We start from the raw sequence: 22,421 nt of genomic DNA on the forward strand, positions 1-22,421 counted from the left end.
GCTCACTGCCTTCCTCTGCATAGGGTGCTGTTCCTAAAGATGCCTGCTGTCTTCAAGCTCTGATTCTGAGTGTTTCTATAAACAGAGATTACAAAGTTAAAGAAAGAATAATTCATCAAAAGTATTTTTTTATTCCCTGAAAGCAGATAAAAAATTTAGCTTCCTTGTTCCCATTTACTTACTCTGCCATTTTGGCCTGATCAGGCAAAATGATGTGGAGCCCATTAGGTGTTTATAGACAGTACTGAACAGAAAGAATAGGATTTAGATGCTTTCCTCTGATTCTGGGGTACACCTCTCCCAGAACACCGTGGACAGCCTGGAGTCCTCTCTTAGACACCACGGGGGTCTGGAGCCATCCTGTTAGACCCTCAGCAGCTGCTCAAAGCTACAGATTTTATCATGTACATTGGCTTACATTTAACACCATCTCACTTCTTCTTCTTTTTGGCCTGTAGAGAGGACATATTCTCTACACCTGCTAGTGCTTCTCCTCCATCCCTGGCCCAATTCCAGTGGATCACACAGATCTTCCTCTCCAACCACTTTCTTCCTTCTCATCATTTTATCCCTGCCCAAACACAAGCAGACATTCTCTGGGAACCTGCCAGCCAAGCCTGCCAGAGAGGCAAGTAGGTCATCAAAGTAGATAGAAGAGCTTCAGAGCTTCCCGTCCCTCCTCTCCTCCAAATCTAGTCCCCCAAGCTCATCCCCAGCTTCATAACAGATGACAGGTTGCATCCTCTCCTCACTCTCTGTCCCCATCTCAAGAGGACTAAGTAGATCTTGGAGGAACATACCTTGCATTCTCTTGTGGATTCTCTCAGCCCACTCCGCCAAGTCAACCCCATTCCTAAGTGTCCATACCTAACGGGATCCCAGAAGAATTCCCAACCAGACAACACACAGGCACCACACTAACCCAAAAACCAGAGAGGGCAATGAAAACCAAGGAACAAGATACTCACTCGACAAAGACAAGACCAGAAGTACAATCTTAAACTCAGATGACCAGGTACCAGCATGAAACACAATAGCAGTCACTAGAGCCCAGCTCTTCTACTTCAAGATGCCCTGAGAATTCCAACATAGCTGAAGCGCAGTACAAAGACCTTAAAATAGCCTTTATGAGTGTCTGCTTCAGCAGCACATATACTAAAATTGGAATGATGCAAAGAAGATTAGCATGGCCCCTGCTCAAGGATGGCATGCAAATTTGTGAAATGTTCCATATTTTTAAACCCTTATCCAAACCAACTAAAAGGCAGAGAGAGAATACCCAAAGTAACCAAATCAGAAACAAAAAGGGGGACATAACAACAGACTCAGGAAATACAGAGAATCACTAGGTCATGCTTCAAAAGAGTGTACTCCACAAAATTGGAAAATCTAAAAGAAATGGACATTTTTTGATAGATACCACTTATCTACGTTAAAATCAAGATCAGGCAAACAATTTAGATAGATCAATAATCCCTAAGCAAGTAGAAGCAGTCTTTAAAAGTCTCCCAAGGCCAGACAGTTTCCGTGCAGAATTCTACCCAACTTTCAAAGAAGACTAATGCCAATACTCTTCAAATTATTCTACAACATAGAAACATAAGGAACATTGCCAAATTATTTCTATGAGGCCACAGTCACCCTGATAACCAAACCACACAAAGATTCAACAAAGAAAGAGAATTGCAGACCAATTTCACTCATGGACAAACATGCAAAAATACTCAATGAAATACTGGCAAACTGAATCCAAGAATACATTAAAAAGATCATCCACCATGACCAAGTAGGTTTCATTCCAGAGATGCACGGATGGTTCATCACATGAAAATCTATGTAATACACCATATAATAAAACTGAAAGAAAAAAAGCACACGATCATTTCCTTAGATGCTGAAAAAGCCTTTGAAAAAAAAACCCAACAAACTTTCATGATAAAAGCCTTGGAGAGATCAGGCATACAAGGGACATGCCTAAATATAATAAAAGCAACATACAGCAAGCCAATATCAAATTAAGTAGAGAGAAACTCAAAGCAATTCCACTAAAATCAGGAACAAGACCAGGCTGTCCACTCTCTACATACCTATTCAATACAGTATTTGATGTTCTAGGTACAACAATAAGACAACTTAAGGAGATCAGGGATACAAATTGGAAAGGAAGAAAAGAAAGTCTTATTTGCAGATGATATGATAGAATACATAAGCAACTCTGAAAGCTCTACCAGGGAACTTTTACAGATGACAAATACTTTTAGTGAAGTGACTGGATAAAAGATTAACTAAGCCGGGCGGTGGTGGCGCACGCCTTTAATCCCAGCACTCGGGAGGCAGAGGCAGGCGGATCTCTGTGAGTTCGAGGCCAGCCTGGGCTACAAGAGCTAGTTCCAGGATAGGAACCAAAAAAGACTACGGCTGTAGTCTTTCTTATTTTAAGGCATAGATAATTTGTCAATAAAACAGCCTTGACTAATAAGCCACCTTAAATCTCTTCATGACCTTGAATGTGTGGTGCTCTCAAATCAGACAAAACCTGATGTGGTTTGTAAGCAAGAAGCCAGATGAGGAGGAGCACTTGAGAGTGGAGGATGTGCCATGGAAATCTTTCTGTTGTTTGAGATACAAATGGTAAATAAGGTAGGGAAGGAAGAAAGGGACACAGTAGAGGTCCTAGGACCAAGAAGTCTAAGAGTTTCAGCGTCTGGGTGCCTGACCCTCCCCTTCCTAAGATATGCTTCCAGGGTGATGAAGCCATTGGCTGGTGAGAAAGGCTCAGATTATCACTTGGATCTGCGATAATACAATGTTGTTCTCAGAGCCAGGGTGGAAGAGCAGTTGGAGGATAGGTGGTAACTTCAAATCCTGCCCAGCCATTCACCAGGCCAGCAACCTCCAGATGATCATGGGTTCTCTAGGCCTTAGTTTCTCTATAAGATAGAAAGCTCCTCCCCTCAGCAGTGCAGGCCAACAGAGCAATGCCTTTCCACATGAAGAAAGTTAGATTTGTCTACATTTCTCCCATATTTCTCTATAGTTTGCTGGGTGCCATCACTGACCACTTCTACCATGTCATTCCCTTTAACCCCTGCCACTGGGACAGCACAGTCTGCTTCTTTTACAACTTGAGGGTGAGTTAAGAGCCTTGCCCTGGATTGTCCACCGTGCATGAGAGCTGCTAGGTCTGCATGGGCCACATCTGCCTTTCCATCAACCTGACTCATCTTTCATCAAGTAGTACCTTATTCAGTTTCAATGAGTATGTAAAATTTCTGTTCTTTTTGATATCCAGTTTTAATTCACGTGGCAGGCTGTAATCAGAGTCATGTCCCAAGCACAGAGTCCCGAATAATCACACAGAAATATATTAATTACAAACTGTTTGGCCTGTAGTTCAGGCTTATTACTAACTAGCTCTTACATTTAAATTAATCCATTTCTATTAATTTATGCGTTGCCACATGGCCATGGCTTATACCAGTCAGCTGGTATGTTGTTTCTTGGGCTTCTGCTTACTTCTCTCTTGACTCCACTTCTCCCTATCCAAGTACCAGGTTTAATTGTTCTGCCTAACCCTATCCTGCCTGGCTATTGGTCAAACAGCTTTTATTTTTCAACCAATGAGAGCAACATATATTCACAGCATACAGAAGAATTATCCCACAGCATTAGTCAGATAGGATTCAGGGTGTAATTTTAATTTTATTGCATCTGCTGAGATTTACTTTGTGTCTAATTGTATGGTCACTTTTGGAGAAAGTTCCATGAGATGCTGAGAAGAAGGTGTATATATTCTTTTGTTTGGGGATAAAATGTTCTGCAAATATTTGTTAGGGCCATTTGATTTATTATATCAGTTAGGTCCAGCATTTCTCTGTTAAGTATTTGTCTGGATGACCTGTCTGTTGGCAAAGGGAGTATTGAAATCTTCCAGTATTAGTGTGTGAGAGTCAATGTGTGATTTAAGTATGTATGTATGTGTGTGAGTGTGTGTGAGCGTGTGCATGCGTGTGTGTCTGTGTGTATGTATATGTGTGTGTATGTGTGTGTGTCTGTGTGTATGTATGTGTGTGTGTATGTATGTGAGTGTGTGTATGTATATGTATATGTATGTGTGTGTGTGTGTGTATGTGTGTGTGTGTGTGTGTGAAGCCCAGTGACAGTGCTGAGAATCAGATCATGCTGAAAGCTGGTCTCTCCCCATCAGCTTAGCCGCTTCCTGGATCACCAGAACTTAGGGCTAGCTGTTTAGATTACTTACTGGAGGGGTGATGTCTAGGTGCTAAGTTTCCTAATTGACTTCCACCCATCCTAGAAATTACCTTGGGAGCCTCTTATTCCTCCTCAAGGAGTGGTTCCTGGGAGAGCAACTGCCCAGAGCTGGCTAATTGCTCACCAACCATGTCTGGTCGCAGCTCATGAAATCATGCCAGACTCTTCCACAGGATATTGAAGAACTACAAAGCGACAAGAAGGTGACCTTAGGAGATTTCACAGTCAGAGACTGGGTGTGGGAAACTATTTTTATCATTAATTCACCAACTGGAGCGTGGGGAGGGGGAAGTAACAAAAATCTCACACAAGTAGTATATGCTATTTTTTAAAAGAGAATTAAGATAAACAAAAAGGAGGAAGGAGCAATAAAGCTACCTATAACCCTTTAAGCCACAGGTAATCGTTTAAAAAATATTTCTAGAGTAATTTTTCAGACTTTCTTTGGCTTTCTTTCTTCGGCATGTTCTCTCTCTGTATATGACTCATATGTATATAAACATACTTACCTAAAGTTTATATGCACATCTGCACTCAGTGATTCCTCTCGTGTGTTTGGATTTCTATACTTCCCAGTGTATTGTGGGCATCACTCCTGGCACTTAACATGTTTTCTACCTTCAACTGCTGTTTAATGAACCAGTAGGCCCTGCCTGCTCATAGAACACAGTTTTGATTATTTCCCAAAGAAACTTTTGAAATGACCATGCCCCAGTAGATTTTTCAACAGACCATAAGGTCTTTCCTACTGTCTCCAACAATATCTATAGATAAACTGCTCTGCTGGTTAGTCTTGTGTCTGTGTGACACAGACTAAGGTCATCAAAGCAGAAGAACCCTCAATGGAGACAATGCGTCTGTCGTGTTGGCTTATAGGTAAGCCATGGGGCATGTTTTAGATGATTACTGAGGTGGGAGGGTCCAGCCCTATGACAAATTCTAATTGGTCTTAATAATAAAAACTCTGAGTCAGCTATCAGAGGGTGAAAGCTGAAGAAACCAGAGCGGCCAGCCACTAGAGTTCTTACCTTTACCAATGCTCAGACCAAAGGAGCGATCCTATCCTCAGACTGCCTCCTCAGACTGCACGGCTCCTCAGACTGCACTGAGCTCCTGTCTCCTCCTACCTTATATTTCTCTGTCTGCCCAGCCATATCACTCCTGTCTCAATTTCCTTAGTGCTAGGATAAAGGCATGTGATCCCAAGTGCTGAGATCACCTTTGTGTGAGCACTGTTTCTCTTTTATACTGAATCAATTCTGTGTAACCCAGGGTGGCCTTGAACTCACAGAGATCCCTCTGTCCCCTGAGTCCTGGGATTAAACATGTATGCCACCCATAGCCTCTAGTGGCTTAGCTCTGCACTCTGATCTTCAGACAAGCTTTGTTAAAACACAAACATAATATCAGTACACAGCCCACTGTGGGTGGTGCCAGCCTGGGCAGGTGGTCCTGGGAGGTATAAGAAAGGAACATGAGCCTGGAGAGCAAGTCAGTAACTGGGTTCCTTCATAGCCCCTGCCTCCAGGTCTCACTTTGAGCTTTGCTTTAACGTTCCTCCTTGGGTGGTTCCTTATGATGCAAACTCACGGTTGTGATCCCGTGTACCTGCTGACCACTGAGTTTATGTCTCGCCCTCCTCTATGAGCTGCTCTTTCGGCTTTGCCTGCCTCTATCTAATTTGTTGCTTCTCAAGTGTGACGGACCCAGGAACAAGATGAATTGTGTGTTGAGATTGGAGCTAAATTAAGAGTGAACAGGAGCTGAGTGGAGATTTGGCGGGATGCAGAGCCAAGTGTTTGCAGAGGTGGTGTCCCTTTACCCTGTCTCCCTGGCTGTGCCCGGTCTGCAGTTTCAAGAGTGTTGGAAGGGTGGCAGCTGGTGACAGTAGACGGAGACACTGTTACTCATGACAGAGTCCAGCGGATCCTGGTACATTCCCAAAGTGCTTTTCAGGACCCAGTGTGCATTTGCCTAACTCCTCCCTCAATCCCGTCCTTACCTTCTGTAAAGTCAGAATGATGACCTTGTGTCAGTGGTGTTGAGAAGACAGGTGACTTTTCTGTGCTCTTTCCTTTTTTGTAACTCTTTTCTTTCCTTTTTATTTTGCATCAGTGCCTCCTGTGTGTGTCCTAGCTGACACTGAGATCGCACTGTAGCCAAGGACAACCTTGAACTCTCGATCCTCCTGCCTTTACCCCCTGAGTGCCAGGATCGCAGTCCTGGGCCACCACATCTAGTTTATGTGGTGATAGAAATCTAAGTTAGAACTTGAGGCATGCTTAAACAAGCACACTCTACCCATTGAACTACATGACAAGTCCCCCCCCCCCAGTGTGACCTTTGAAAAGACCCCCATAGTCGTAGGATGGTAGAGCTGTGATAGAGCGGACTCAATCCAGGTCTCATGGGCAAATCTGATGATGTTCACACCTTTTTTCTTGCTCCTTCGCAACCAAGCTTGAAGTCCCCAGGGGTCTCGGCATGTTGGGAACTTGCTGGGTGAAGATCCTGGTAGCGGCAGATCCCTCTTACAGCTATGAAGTACCACCAGGACATTCACCTATCCCAGAAGGAGGCAGAATGTATTGAAGATCCAGAGGCATGGGACTCAGTCAGAGGCCAGATCTAGGGGAATCATTGCTATGAGGGGTGTGGCTCACATGTGGCTCAGAATGTCCTTAGTCAAAAGGACAGTTGGGTGGGAGCAGAGCCAGGAACACAGAGCCTGCATTAGTGTGGCCTGCTGGCTGGAGGAAGAGCAGGACCCTGGAATCCTTGAGCTTGGCTCTAGAGCCTTCATGGCTGTGTTCCTCGAGTCAGGAAACGCTGATTTTTGAGCTTCAGCTGAACTGAGACTCAGGATTGGGGTTGGAATCTTCCGGTTTGCAGCGAAAAAGGACAGCCTTCCCCTGCATCCTTCTAAATGGCCAATATTTGAAGCTCTTTGCTTTAGTAGTCTCTCTTAAGACTTAACCTTGAAGGCTTCTGGTGCCAACAAAAATGATCTTATGACCTTGTATATTTTACATCTTGATTCCTGCTGAACCCCCCTTTCCCAACAACATTAACACCTTGGTGCCTTCACTGAGTTGTCCTCACACCACTGCCTCAGTTTCCTGTGGAATTCTTGTCTTTATTCAGCTGCTATGGCTTCCTGTCTTCAGTGAACACCCTTCTCTTGGTCTTGGTTAAGTTCCATGATGCCTGGGGACTGACATACAAGGCGCAGATGCTCTGTGTTCCCGGCCCTCTGTTCTCAGTCTTCTCTTTCTCCTAGCCTGCCACTGTCTCTTCTTTGCAGCATCTGGGTTCTCTCTTCTCTGCCTTGTACTCAAGAGGTGCTTTGTTTTTTAGCTATGCTGGCTCTTCTTAGAATTTACAAATTATAGACCTAGCTTTTCTGCAATGACTTTGGTTCTAAAATTTTTATCAGGATGATCCGAGCTTTCTGTTAATTTAAGATTTATCAAACACATTGACATGTCCAATTTGAACTGTTATCACATGTATTTGTGTGGAACACTTTTAATAACAATCAATTAAAATTAATTCTCTTTGCTTCTTGGGTTGTTTAGAGAACACCCGAAGTACTCCAAGCTTTATTGTCCAGGGACAGGCTAGTGTCCCTCTCTATTGGAGTGACAAAGAGTATCCTCTAAGGTAGGAGAGTGGATGATGCTTGTCCCTTCTCAACCCATAATGTTCTATCTGTCCCCTCTGAATAAGAGATAATCTATTTGTTCCAGAAGCCCAAATGCCTTATGTCCCTGGTCAGGATCCTAAGCCCACAGTGAGGTCAGAGTCAGGACCCAAACCTGCCAGCAGGGCTCTGAAGTCTATAGTCTTCATGGGTCACGTTTCTCATTGTTATGGGAGAACCCAGACCAAAGCAGTGTAAGGAGGAAGGAAGAGTTGGTTCTGTCTCACATTGCAGTATAAACAGCAGGAAAGACACTTCTGCAGGAAATACATGTCTGCAGGAAAGACACTTCTGCAGGAGCTTGACGCAGCTGACCACAGTGCATCTGCTGCCCACGAGAGAGGGAGAACGGTGTCCAGCTTGCTTTCTCCCATTCCTTTCTTTTCTCAGTTCAGTGTCCTGGCCACCAACACTCAGGGCAAATCTTTCATCTTCAGCTACCTCTGTGAAAATCCCCAGGTAGACTTATCTAGAAGCATGTCTCCTAGGTCATTTTACACCTAGAAAAGTTAACAGTGAAGAGAAACCTCGACCTTGACTTGGTCTCTGTCCTCAGAGTTCAGTGGTTTCTTGGATAGGGGCAGAGGTTGGGGAAAGGAAGAAAAGGAGGAATGTTGTAGGGTGCAGTATGAGTTTAAGGCGAAGTCCTTGCTTGGAAGTTCTTTGCCCTGGGTCTGTCTTTGAGAAATGACTGGGAAGTAAACACCCTTAGGCGGTTGGGAGCCTGACTTGACATGCCTGTTCCCATTGGTGTTCTTGAGTGTCAGTCTTCCCTGCACTCCCCAGTCAAATGCTCTTCAGCTTGTGTTAGGCCATAGTTGGAATGCCAGAAATCGATTTGGAGGTGATTCTAGAAGGTAGCCTTGGGTATGGAGTAGGGTAACTGGATCCTTTGGGGAGAACAATGCACCAATCGCCAGGTGCATCTCTTTGGGTTATTATTGAGAGTACTGTGCTCCTGCTACAAGGGTAGAGAAGTGGGTCCGATTGCTCACACACTCAGACTGTGCACTGACTGAAGCTGCTACTAGGTGTTGTAGCTCTTGGCCCCTTTGGCCTGTTGAAGGAACAGATAGTAAGTAGATAGTCTAGCTGGTAGAAGGATGTAGGTGCCTGAGGCACCATAGGCATGTTCTAGAAAGGTAAAAACTGATCAGATGTGGAAGATGTTGTTACTAGGTCCCAGGCCTTTGCAGTTAGTGTATCCTGCTTTGGAATAGCATTCTCCCTAGTTCTTTGAAGAGTTGGTACTCCATCTTCTAATTCTTGTCTCAGAATCTCTTTTTTCAGACACTTCCTCTCTAAATCACCACCCATCCCTTTGACATCTTCATCATATTATCTCATTTGTTTTCCTCACAGCACACGCCACAATCAGCAGTTGGCTCTAATGTTTGGGTTGCTGGCTGGCCATGCCTAGAAGGTCTGACTCACAGTCACATTTAGGTAACTATGATTTCAAATGATCTATCAACATGCTCACATCTCAAGCATCTACAGAGCATGCACTTGGCTGCCATGGTGATCCACATGTTTCCTGGGTTTGAGTTCTGGGGTCTTAATGTTGTCCCGAAGCTTTGTTCAAAGTGGCTAGATATTTGCTAGTTAGAGAAGCCTTGTATCTCCTGCCCCTGGGATATTCCATCAGGGGAAGGGAAGACAACACCCATATTGATGACAATGCTTGAGCTCTGTGGTTCCTTGTTTATGCTTTTGATAGAAAGTACAGATCCCTCTGCCATCCCTCGTGTAGGTATTAAGTGGACAACAATCTGGTGAATGTTCTTCAAGATAAATTTCATGTCATCTTTTTCTTGTGCAAAGAGGTTTGTTCCATTCCTCCAAAAAATCTGTAGGGTCTCCTGCTTCTATTTTTCAAAACTATATTTAGTTTGCTTTGAAGATGAATAAAGCTGAGATGCTACACACCCCTCCCCTGCTTTGCAGTGTCCAGAAATTCCTTTGCTATTAATACTCCGCAGAAACAGATTTCTTTGATTTTTTTTTCAGTTTAGAAGATCAAAAGCTGCCAAAAATTGTTTCAAAAGAAAAATAATCTCAGAGAAGTTGAATCTGCAATTGCAAGGGCGCTTGCCTGTGTCCACTACTCAGGGAGTCATTCAGGAGGTGCTTGTTGCAGTGCTAGCCTCTTCTGAGCCCTCCATGCCCGAGCTCTCGGCTTCCACCATCTGCTTTGTCTCACGAAGTCCAATTATACTTGCCCCCAAATTAAACTTCTCACAAATTGAGCAGGCAGAATCATTTTGCAAAGAGTGTTTAAACTAAATGACTGTTAGTTCCTGGTTGAATCTCCTCTGATCAGGGAGATAAGCTCTCAGATTTAAGGGCTTTGAAGAAAGGATTTTTGGGATCTGAACTCCGTCTCTCTGTCATTGTTTTTTCTCTATCTCTTAAACCACACACACACACACACACACACACACACACACACACACACACACACCACAGGTACCCTGCAGCATCTCCATTCTATATGTGAAGGGCAACTTGGGCCAAGACCCCTGATGCTTCCTATTTCGGCCTGAGATACTCAAGGGATTGGGACTCATCTCTCTTCATGGCTCTTGTAGAAATTGAACTTTGAAGAAGACTCAAGTCTTGGTAGCCAAAGATGAGACCCTTGAGGGTAGAGATCAGATACCTGCTTGAAGACAGAAATATGAGGAGGAAGAGAAGACTCAATACCTCCCAAGATAATCTGGGATGATGTGGGGACTAGATAGAGAGAAGTTTAAGGCCATGGTCCCCATCCCCATCTTCTCATGCCTTGGGGCTCAGTGTTAGAGGTAGATCTTCCTCCAACCTTTAATCAAGCTCTATACTAGATTACATACAACATTTAAATGGTAAAAGTTGGAAAATGCCCAGTAAAACAGGTTAGTGACAGAAGAATTAGAAAGTAATGATATAAAAGAAGAAAATAATAGCATCACCTATAATCTCTTTCATTCTGAGAAATACATGGGTAAGATTTACTACCACATTACAGTTTGAGTGTTCTGTGATGTGATGTATGACATGCTATTCACACACACACACACACACACACACCACATGTATGTACATAATACACATTGCTACTGCTAATGAGTATACAGATCAGACCCACCTTATAAAACTTCAATCTAGGATTCATTGAGATTTTTTTCCTTTACATTGGTGCAAACAGCAATACATATTTGGTGGGAACTACCATTCAGTTTTGAATTTAGACTTTATTGTACTACGATAATCAAAACTCAACAATTAATACTCACTGAACTGTAGACTTTATTTGGGCATCACAGTTCTTTCTCTGTTCCATTGTCTGCCAGGTTCCACAGCCATTGCTGCAATTCCTTCTGAAGCACTGTGGCCCTCCAGCCTTTCCTTGTTTTCTTTGCGATGTTGGCACTTTTGAAGAGGAAAGGCCAGCAATTTTGAGGAGTCTCACTGGTTTGGGCTGGTCTGATTAAATCATGGCGAGTATTAAATCAAGGTAATAGCACTATGCGCCTCCTTCAGGGCTTCCTTCCTTCAACAGTTTCCTCCTCCGAAACACCCCACCTCAGCATGGCTGATCATTCATGAAAGCTGATTCAGTTGCAGCAGGTCTTGCTACAACTCAGCTGGGGCCTTCCCTCCAGAGCAATTGTTACTGCTTATTTATATTATATCATTTGGGGAGGCGGTCTTGTGAACCTCGTTCCTGAGCAAGCACCCCCACTCCAATAGTGAATGTTTTAAAAAAAATGGAAGAAATGGTTATAAATAAGAGGTGTTATTTTTTTCCTTTATGACCAATAAATATCTCAAAAGAGATAGCTTGAGAGGGTATCCCATTTCCAATTAAACACTAGTGAGTTATTAGCTTTCCATGACAGAATACCTGGAAGATCATTTAGAAGAAAAGGTGTGTGTTGGCCCATGGTTTCAGTCCATTGTCACCTGGCCCCATTATCTTGGTCCTGCGATACATTGTGGTGGTGGATACCCTCTCATGGCACAAAAAGAAACAGAGATGGAAAAGGAACTGATCTCAGAATCTCCTTCGAGGACACGCACCACTTTCCAAAGCCCCCATCAACACCAGGCAGCTCTTCAGACTGTTGGCCTTCAGCACGTGTCTTGGGGTGGGCTTGGGAGACATAGCAATTAGCTAATTTTAGCATTCACTAGTAGACCCCGTCACTTAAGGGTGACCCTCCTTTCATCATCCTTTCTAGATTTATTGGATGTAATTTTTATGTCCTGAAGTAAGTCACTTCTCATTAGTTAACAGCGGAAGGCCTTATAATTTGTTCTGCTCTATGGTGGTGATCCAGCATTGCTCGTACTTATTTTGTGGTTCCAGGCGTTCCAGTTGTGAGTCTTCCCAGCCCTCTTTGGTTGACTTTCAGCCTTTGTAACATGCCTTTGCCTTCTCGTCTTTAATTTTCAGTTTCTTCCTTTGTGGCACCTAGAGGTGTTTCAGGCTTATAGTATGGTTTTCTGGCCTGTCTTGGAATCACCCAGCTTGCTTTTATAGGAGAGCAGTACTTAGAAGCCATGATCTGGCTAGCTTGTCTCATTCCTATAGGATGTGACTGTTTCTAAACCCACTCATTCAGCAGAGCTGGGGAGCGTATATATTTTCAGTAGTCGGGGGACGTGCCTGCTTGTGTGCCCGCCTGTGTCTTAGTTACTTTTATATTACTGTGCAGACATCACGATCAGGATAACTTATAAAAGAAACTGCTCACTGGTGCTCTCCGTCCAGAGAGACAGAATCCATGATCACGGTGGGGAGCATGACAGCAGGCAGACTTGGTGTCAGAGCAGGGGATGAGGGTTTACATCTGGTTCATAAGCACAGGCAGATTAAAAGTGACTGGGAATGGCATGGACTTTTGAAACCTCAAAGTTTACTCCCAGTGACACACCTCCTCCAACAAGGCCTCACTTCCTAATCCTTCCCAGACAGTTCGGGAGTCATTTATTCAAATACACAAGTCTGCGTGGTGTGGGGTTATGGTAGAGATTTTTCATTAAAGCCACAACAGAGTTATACAGTTTTTATAAATGTTATTTAAAGACAAAATTTAGTTATGTAGTGTAGGCTAGCCTTAAACTTGTGATCCTCCCGGCCCCATCTCTATGTGTGATCACAACTGCATTGTCATCTTGCCTGGCTTAGTTCTGTGGAAACTGAGTAATCCATAGGTTCCCAACCTTGACAACCACCAAATTGTTTTCCATTTCTATAGTTTTACTTTACCCCAAATGCCTTTTAAGCCAAGCAATAGAAACTGTGGCCTTGAGGCCTGATTTCTTGCATTCAGAAAAGTGCGAGCAAATTTATCTCTGTTGTCATGGGAAGCAAGTTTGTTTTATTGCTGAGTAATAGTCTACTTTATTTTTACACATTTAAGTCAGTTAGGGTTGTTTTTGTTTTGAGAACTAACAAATTGTCTTAAGTGTTTATTTATGTAGAAGGGTTTTTTTTTTAAAGGGTGTGTCTTTGTTTTTTTCTCCTCTGGTTGCTGCGATAAAATATTCAATAAAGGCAGCTTAAGGTTTATGTTTGCTCACAGTTCAAGTACAGCCTCCTGTCAGGGAAGTCGAAGCAGGAGTTGTGGAAACTGGTCATGTTACGTCTGTTGTCAGAAGAGAGAGCAATGAATGCTTGCTGCAGCTCAGCTCTCTTTTTATCAGGGATGCAGTCCAGGACTCAACTAGGGAATGGTGTGGTCCACCATGGCCTGATCTTCTCATCTCAGAGTAATTAAGATAACCCTCCACAGGCACGCTTAGAGGTCCGTATCCTAGGTGATTCCAGATGATGCCAAGTTGACAATGATCACTAAATATCATATGGGAAAATATAAATTTTCCCTTAAATACATCCAGGAGATTATTTATTTTTCTTTGTAGACTGTTAACTTCACTTTTATGCTAACTTTGATTTTCATCAGCAATACATCATGTAACCTTTCTCATCAGCACTTGATATTGGCAATTTTCATTAAAAAAGCACAGGCATTATAATAGACGTATAGCGATGCTTAAAATGCGATGCCAATTCAAATTTCTCTAGCGACTAATAATGTTGAACATTTTCATTTGCTTATTGCTGTTTATGTATCTTTTTTGAGGAGGCCTTTGTTCACTTCCTTTTCCACTTTAAAATTGGGTAGAGTGTTTTATTATTGATGAGTTTTGAGAATTTACTTATTCTCAATGCAAGTTCTTTGTTAGAAATAACAGATTTGCAACTGTTTTGCTTTGCAGTAAGACCTATGCTTTTACTTCCTTTACAAAGATTTGCTTTATGTATATGATTTTTTGTCTGCATGTATTTATATACATATATAAATATGTGTGTATATATGTACCACTTCTGTACCTGAAGTCAGTGGAGGTCAGAGTGGGTATGGGTTCCCTACACATGGTTGTGAGCCTCCATGTGGGTGCAGGGAACTAAATCTGACCACTTTGCTAAAACAGTAAGTATAAGCAAATATGGATCCACCTTTCTAGCTCCCTAGTTTTATTTTCTTATCAAGTGTCTTCTGCAAACAAAATTGTACACTTTGATAAATTTATCATTTTTTTCTTTTATGGATCAGGCTCTTGTTGTATATAAGAAATATTTGTTAACCCAAGGTCACAAAAGTTTTTCCTATGTTTTATCTAGGAATTTCATAGGATCTTATTTTCATTTAGGTATACAATCAATTTTTGAATAATATTTGTATTATGGTGAAGTAGAGGTATCTTTTATGCTTGTATGTTTTAACATATGTATGTCCAATCTTTGCCAACATTAATTTTGAGAAGCGTTTTCTAATTTTAATTACTGTTGTATTTGTATAATCAACTATTGTATATACATATATGCATATGTATATATGTTAACTCTGGTTGATTTTTGTACATTTCTGGTCTTTCAAATATCTGAGATTAACAAAATAAATGTGGGAGGGGAGTGAAATGACTCCGTATGCAAAAGTATTTTCTGCCAAGTCTCATGACCTGAATTTGCTCTTCATGATACACATAGTGGAAGAAAAGAACCCAGATGGGTACATTCTACACCTACCACACACACACACACAAAAAAAAAAAAAATTAAATAAAATTGCCTAGCCTATGGTAGTATCTTCCAAAGAATGGGTACATTTTACTTAAGTTGTCTGATTTGGGAATACAGAGTCACTCATACTGTTCCACGCATACTCTACTGTCTTCCATGAGATCTGTAGTGATGTCCCTTCCTGTATTTCTGATGTTGATTAGCTTTGTCATTTCTTTGTTTATTGCTTGATCAAGATCTTTGCAAAGAATCTGCTTTTAGTTTGTCTATTCTTTTCAATTTCAACTACTTTAGCTGCCATATTTATTATTTCTTGCTTTCTGTTTGCTTTGAGTTTATTGTTTTTTGTTTTCTACTTTATTCATTTGAGTGAAGCTTAGTTTGCCCACCCGAGACTTCTTCCAAATATAGAGAATATAAAGTTACTCCTAAACTCTTCTTTGGCTATATGCCACAATATTTTAATTTTTCTTAACATTTCATTTTTAGTTTCCATTGTGATCCCTTCTCTCTTTGAATTATTTTGAGTGTTTTTAAAAAATTACTGACTAGTTATTTTCAGAACATTTGCTACTGATTTTATGATTTGAGAACCATCTCAAGTCTGTCATGATCTGAAAACTTTGTGTGATTTGTATTATTGCAAATTGGTTAATGGTTTATTTATTTATTTGAGACAAGGTTTCGCTGTAGCTTTGGTGCCTGTCCCAGAACTAGCTCTTGCAGATCAGGCTGGGTACGGACTCATAGAGATCTGCCTGCCTCTGCCTCCTGAGTGTTGGAATTAAAGGTGTGCACCACCACTGTCCGGCAATGTTAATCGTTTATTATAGTTTATCTTTGTGAATTTGCATTTAAGTTTGAATATACTCTTGATATATTATATTCTTTGACATGTAAGATGGATCATAGGTGCTTGCCACCAAGTTTGATGACCTGAGCTTGGTCTCCAGGACCCATATGTTAAAATGAGCAAACAAACTCCTGTGAATTGCTCTCTGACCTCCATATACCTGCTGTGGCATACATGTATCCTCTACCCCCCCACACACAGAGAAGAAAAATATTGTGCCTACTCTGTAGTATGTTTCAAACTTTTCAGTTATGTTAATATGACATATAGATAGCCTTTATATATTCTTGCAGTTTTTATATATACTGTTTATTAATTACTGGAAGAAGTACTGATATGACATGTAAAATTCTATATTGACTTATTTTTTTCAAGCTCAATTTTCTGGTCTATACATGCTTAAGACTGTTTTGTTGAGATTTTCTGAGAACTAGTGAAGAATACTGTTATCTATGATAATAGTCTTTATCCTAATCTAATTTTATGCTGCTAGTACAGGGACTCAGATTTATTTTTGCTAGCATTCCCTGGCTTATTTCCCCATCTTTGCTCTTTTACCTTTTTGGAAGTGAGTTTCTTGTAAACAGCATATAGTTGGGTTTTGCTTTAATAAAGACAGTCTTCTTGCAATTCTTTCTTTTAACTTTTATATTTAGTTGATTTATATTTACTATAATTGCTTACAAAGTTGAAGTAAAATCTATCATCTTGTTAGCTATTGTTGTTTTCTGTCCCATCTGCTTTCTCTCCCCCTTTTGTAGAAGGAGTGGCGGGGCTGTGTCCCGCCACCCAGCTAGTTTTACCTGAAATAATTACATGGAAACTGTATTCTTTTAAACACTGCTTGACCCATTAGTTCTATCCTCTTACTGGCTAACTCTCACATCTTGATTAACCCATAGCTAATAATCTGTGTAGCACCAGGTGGTAGCTTACCAGTAAGATCTTAACCTGCATCCATCTTGGAGAGGAGAGCTATGGCGACTGCCTGACTCGGCTTTCTTTCTCCCAGAATTCTGTTCTGTCTACTCTACCCATCTAAAGGCTGGCCTATCAAAGGCCAAGCAGTTTCTTTATTAATCAACCAATGAAAGCAACAGATAGATAGATGACACTCCCACATCACTCTTTTTCTCTGTAGACAGAGGTTGTTTGTTCACTCCCGGCTGCCCAGACCCGAAATAATTGAACAGAAACGATATTATTTAAAACACTGCTTGGCTAATAGCTCAAGCATATTGCTAGATAGCTTTTGTAACTTAAATTAACCCATTTCCACTATGTTATATTTTACCATGAGGCTTGTGGTTTACCAGGAAAGTTCCCGGGTGTCTGTTTCTTTCCACAGTGGCTACATGGCATCTCCCTGACTCTGCCTACTTTCTCTCTACATCTCTGCTTGGATTTCCCACCTAGCTTTACTCTGTTAAGCCATTGGCTAAAAATGGTTTTATTATTAACCAATAAAAACAGTTCATATACAGAAGAACTGCCCACACCATTTCTCTGTTACTGGCTTATCTTAGGTTACTAGCTCAATCTTAGAAGAATTCATCTTTCCTATTGATTTATGATTTCAGCTGAAATTGGTATTTAACACACACACATATGTATGTATGTAATTTACTATTTCATACATGGTATAAGAATTTAAGAGCAGTATTAACACTTTCTCCAGCTTGGGATGTATTTGCCATTCATTTCAATTTTTCATGTTATGAGCACATACTCAGTTCCTTCTGTTTTCACTTTAGTTGTCCTTTAGGACAGATAATACCAAGAAAAATTATCTTATTTTGCATTTCCAATGCTTTTCATTTATTTGTTTAGCTTTTCTGGTTTCTGTTTTGTGACATATTCTTTCTGTCTGAAGAACTTGTTTTAAGGAATCTTCTGTAGATCTCCAACAATGAATTCTGTTTCTTGACATCCAAACAACATGTTTATTTGTCTTTCATTTAAGAAATGTTCACATTGAGTATGGAGTTCTGAATTTCCTGATCCCCACTCCCTAACATTTTTTTTTATCATTTGAAAGCTCTTGCTTCATTATTTTCTAGCTTGGGACATGATCTATTATAATTAACTTTTAAAAAAATTCTTTTGCTTTTGTATTTATCTTGCTTTGTTTTCTAACTCTTTAGATCTATGCTTAGGGTCTGTCATTTACTTGGTAAATACTTGGCTTTTATTTCTTTTACTCCCCCCCCCCCCCGCTCATTCTCTCTCTCTTCAGGTGTTTGCTGAAATTGGTGGTGAGCATTTGTGTCTTTTCTTTTCTTCTAGGTACCTGTCTGGTTCTAAATATTTTATAAAATAATTGTTTTATGGTTCCAGGTTTATAATGTTGTGATCATGTAGCCTGCCTAGGTTTTTTCTTATTTAACAGGCAGGACTGATGCTGTTTTCAGTTTCTCCGTTTTTGAGTGGAAACAAGGAATCTACAACGTAATTCTTGGTGACTCTATCTCATTCTACTGATGTGGTATGCCTTTGTTAAAAAGTATTTCTCCTATTTGGCAATTATGTTGCTTAGTATTTGTTTTACTATTAATATTGAAACAATATCTATGAACATACAGTTTAATACCCTTATCTGAAAAGGATAAAGGATCAAAAGTTTAATCATGGACATTTATTGTTCAAGGGATTTTATTGTTCCTATCTTCACTGTCAGGAGACTTCTGATGATAACCCACACTCTATCATAGATGAAAGTGTTTGTGAGTTACACCTGGGGAACTTTTGGGAAACTTTTCTCATGGTTATGAGTAACATCTATGCAACACTTCTGGGCTCCAGGCTGGGACTGGGATCAACACTGCTGAGCTTATCCTAGGCTGGGATCAATGTTGCTGAGCTCCAGGCTGGGATCAACACTGCTGAGCTCCAGGCTGGGGTCAACACTGCTGGGCTCCAGGCTGGAGTCAACACTGCTGGGCTCCAGGCTGGGATCAACACTGCTGGGCTCCAGGATGGGGTCAACACTGCTGGGCTCCAGGCTGGGATCAACACTGCTGGGCTCCAGGCTGGGGTCAACACTGCTGGGCTCCAGGCTGGGATCAACACTGCTGGGCTCCAGGCTGGGGTCAACACTGCTGGGCTCCAGGCTGGGGTCAACACTGCTGGGCTCCAGGCTGGGATCAACACTGCTGGGCTCCAGGCTGGGATCAACACTGCTGGGCTCCAGGCTGGGATCAACACTGCTGGGCTCCAGGCTGGGGTCAACACTGCTGAGCTTATCCTAGGCTGGGATCAATGTTGCTGAGCTCCAGGCTGGGGTCAACACTGCTGGGCTCCAGGCTGGGGTCAACACTGCTGAGCTTATCCTAGGCTGGGATCAATGTTGCTGAGCTCCAGGCTGGGGTCAACACTGCTGGGCTCCAGGCTGGGGTCAACACTGCTGGGCTCCAGGCTGGGGTCAACACTGCTGGGCTCATCCCAGTCCATTCTGCAGGGCGGTTCCCTCACAGCTGATGAAGGTGCTTCAGGAGCATTTTGACACTTAAGCATTCTAAACAATTAAGCATTCTAAACCAAATCTAAATTAATTAATTAATTAAGCATTCTAAACCAAATCTAAAGCATAGACCAGTGGACACTCACACAATGTGACAGTGCAAATTCAACACGATAGAGATAAATTTCTGATAAAGGCAACTTCTAATTATGGTGCTGGCAAATAACTAGCAAGCAATCTTTGAATTTCTTACTTTTTATTTTTCCTTTTTGGTACTAAAGGAAATGCTGTGGCTGGTACGTTTAATTTCAAATTAAAGTGTTTAGTGCTTTAAAAAGCAGTTGCTGTTTAATTGTCAATAATATTTAATATGAATTTACTCACCATTCCCCAGTCTCACACTGAATAATTTGTAACACTAAACTCATTCAGTAGTCCAGAATGCCAGATAAACTTTTCTTGTTTGCTCTTAATTTGGTCATGCGGGATAATACCAACATCTGAGGGATCTTTAAACTGCTTTTGAGAATGCATTCCTAGGAGTGCCCCCATAGATCCTCTGCCCCTTGTCACCATAAACATCCCCTAATGCATGTATTAGGCTGGCATTCTCCTCAGTGGGAAGCACATTCCTCTCTATTAACTTTACCCCACTCCTGGTTTGAAAAGGGGATTGCAGATGCTTGGCTAAGGAAAAACTGTTAGAAGTTCACACCATTCTCTCCCTGGAGGCTGGCATCGTCCTTGGTCCCCAAATGCCACCCTAGTTTACGTTATCATCTGCTAAGAGGTTTCTTTAGTATTAGAACCTCCTCCCATGCTGTTGTTAGCTGATGATGGGGCTCTGCCCAGCTTGTGGCCTGAGCCAGGGGAGCCTACTCTCTCCTCCTTTCTTTTTCAGACAGGATCTTGCTACACAGCCTAAGCGGGCTTTGTGCCCTCTGAGCTCCTTCCTCAGCCCCCGTGAGTGCTCAGTGCTTGGAATCCAAGCTTGTGCCATCATACTTGACAAAACTGACTGTTAGATATTTATTTTGGAGAGGGTGCCTCCAGCTGCTGGGCAGGTGAGGTCTCAGGGGAAAGAGGCAGAGATGGATTGTGGGCGAGAAAGGGCGTCTGCTTCCTATCTGTCCTTTTATTGACCCCTAATGCTCTCTTCACTGTCTCCTTCCTGGTCCCCTTTCACTTACATGAGTTCTCTCTTAGTGTTTCTATTACCGTGATAAAATCATCCTTGGGAAGAAGGCTTTTATTTCATCTTCCAACTTTCAAGTCACTCTTCATCACCAAGGGATATCAGAGGAGGAACTCATGGCAGGAACTCAAGCAGAGGCCATGGCAGAATGCTGCTTACTGGCTTTCTCCTTATGGCATTCCCAGCCTGCTTTTTTATACAACCCGTGACCACCTGCTCAGGGGTGGTGTCACTGCAGGGAGCTGGGTCCTCCCACATCAATCACGAATCAAGAAAACGCTCTATATATTTGGCTACAGGGTAGTCTTATGAAGGCATTTTCTCATTAAGTTGCCCTCTTCCTAGATATATCTGTTTTTTTTTCCAAGTTGACAACAAAGTAAAACAAAAACAAAAAAATCAATCAACTAAACAAATAAATTTCTCACCAGCACAGAGCCAGTGGAGAAGTCCGTGCATCGTTAACATATTCAAGAGTGGCTCAGGCTTATGTGGTAACAAAACCAAGAAACTACAGATGGGACACGAGGACAGTGATGGACTTTCAGCCCCATAAGGCAAGGCACACCAGTGGCCTGGGAAGAGAATAGACGCTAATAAATCATTGGTCATGATCTGTTTTGGGATATGGGATTTTACAGCTGTGGGGTTGGGTTCCAGGTCACCTTCTGGGAAGACATGCACAGAAATAAGGAGGTCAGGCTATAGACACACATGGTGGCCCCTTAGCCTCTGCTAGAGTTTGGGATCCTTAGTGAGAAGCAAACGCACCAGTCTGGCAAGCAGAGTCTCCCATGATCTTCCTGGGCACTCGGATAGACCCAAGCAGGTCTACCTGCCAGAAAATGGACCTGCCTAAGGATTCTGAGGACTCTTGTTTTTTCTCACGGGTTCTCCCATTTTCTCCATATTTATATTCAGGAAGACAGAAGTCAGGGAAGCAAAACCGAAGATGCCAAAACCATGGACCACTTGGACTGCAGGTTTCTCTGATGCTCTGCCCAGGACCTTCACCTTAAGCTTGGTCAGTAGTGACTCCCACATATAGAAAGTTCCTAGGGGGAAATGTCCCTTGAGAATGTGTCTATCAGTAATGCTGAGGAAGATACAATGAGGAAACCGAGGCTCTAGCAAGTTAATCCTGGTCTGAGGGGAACAGGTTTCATCTTGTTTCTTGCTGCTATTGATATTTGTGTTTATTGTCTTTCAACACTTTGTCTCAGAGGAGATTTGAATCAAGCAAAAAGTGAACAAAAGCCACACAATCTTGTACACTTTAGCTACTGCTGGTCACTGTATAGCTTGTCTCTTCTGTGGGCAGATTTCTCAATTCTCTCAAGAATGAATGATTAAAAGAAATCTAAGGAATTAAGATGGGGACCAGTAAATATTGCAAGAATATAATGACCATTTCTCTGGAAGCTCTATTTTCTGTACACCTCACATAAAAAGTTTGCTTCGCTTCTACAGGATATTGCTTGTAGTTTAAAACTGGCACATTGTCACTTGACTCCATTTAAAAACCATGGATTAAGCTTGATTATGCCAAAAATAATAGTAATATCTCCAATCATTTTCGCACATTGTATTGAGCATCAGTGACTCGCTTCTCATAGGTGTGTGTTGTTCAAAGTGTCTTTCCCTAAGCTCTAGCACAAAGGTCAGAAGATCTAGACACTTTTATTAATTTTTGATATCTTACATGTTGCATACTTTTTTTCTGAACGAGAGCAACCTGGCAATAGATCTTAGGAACATGGATGCCTATATCTCTGTCTCAGAGATGCTCCCCCAGGGAACTGAAGACAAGGACCCTCCTGCAGCATCATCTACAACAGCAAATAAAGAAGGAAACCAAATGTT

General features: G+C 41.8%; 1 non-coding gene across 1 annotated transcript; it reads left to right on the forward strand.

Annotated features, from left to right (window-relative positions):
• Positions 1–1,133: 1,133 nt before the first annotated feature.
• LOC142851506 (U6 spliceosomal RNA) lies at positions 1,134–1,238 on the forward strand. The gene has a single exon (XR_012910819.1). It is a non-coding gene; the product is annotated as a U6 spliceosomal RNA (small nuclear RNA).
• The last annotated feature ends 21,183 nt before the right edge of the window (positions 1,239–22,421 follow it).

This window comes from Microtus pennsylvanicus, chromosome 5 (assembly GCF_037038515.1).
Source record: "Microtus pennsylvanicus isolate mMicPen1 chromosome 5, mMicPen1.hap1, whole genome shotgun sequence".
Taxonomy (NCBI): Eukaryota; Metazoa; Chordata; class Mammalia; order Rodentia; family Cricetidae; genus Microtus; species Microtus pennsylvanicus.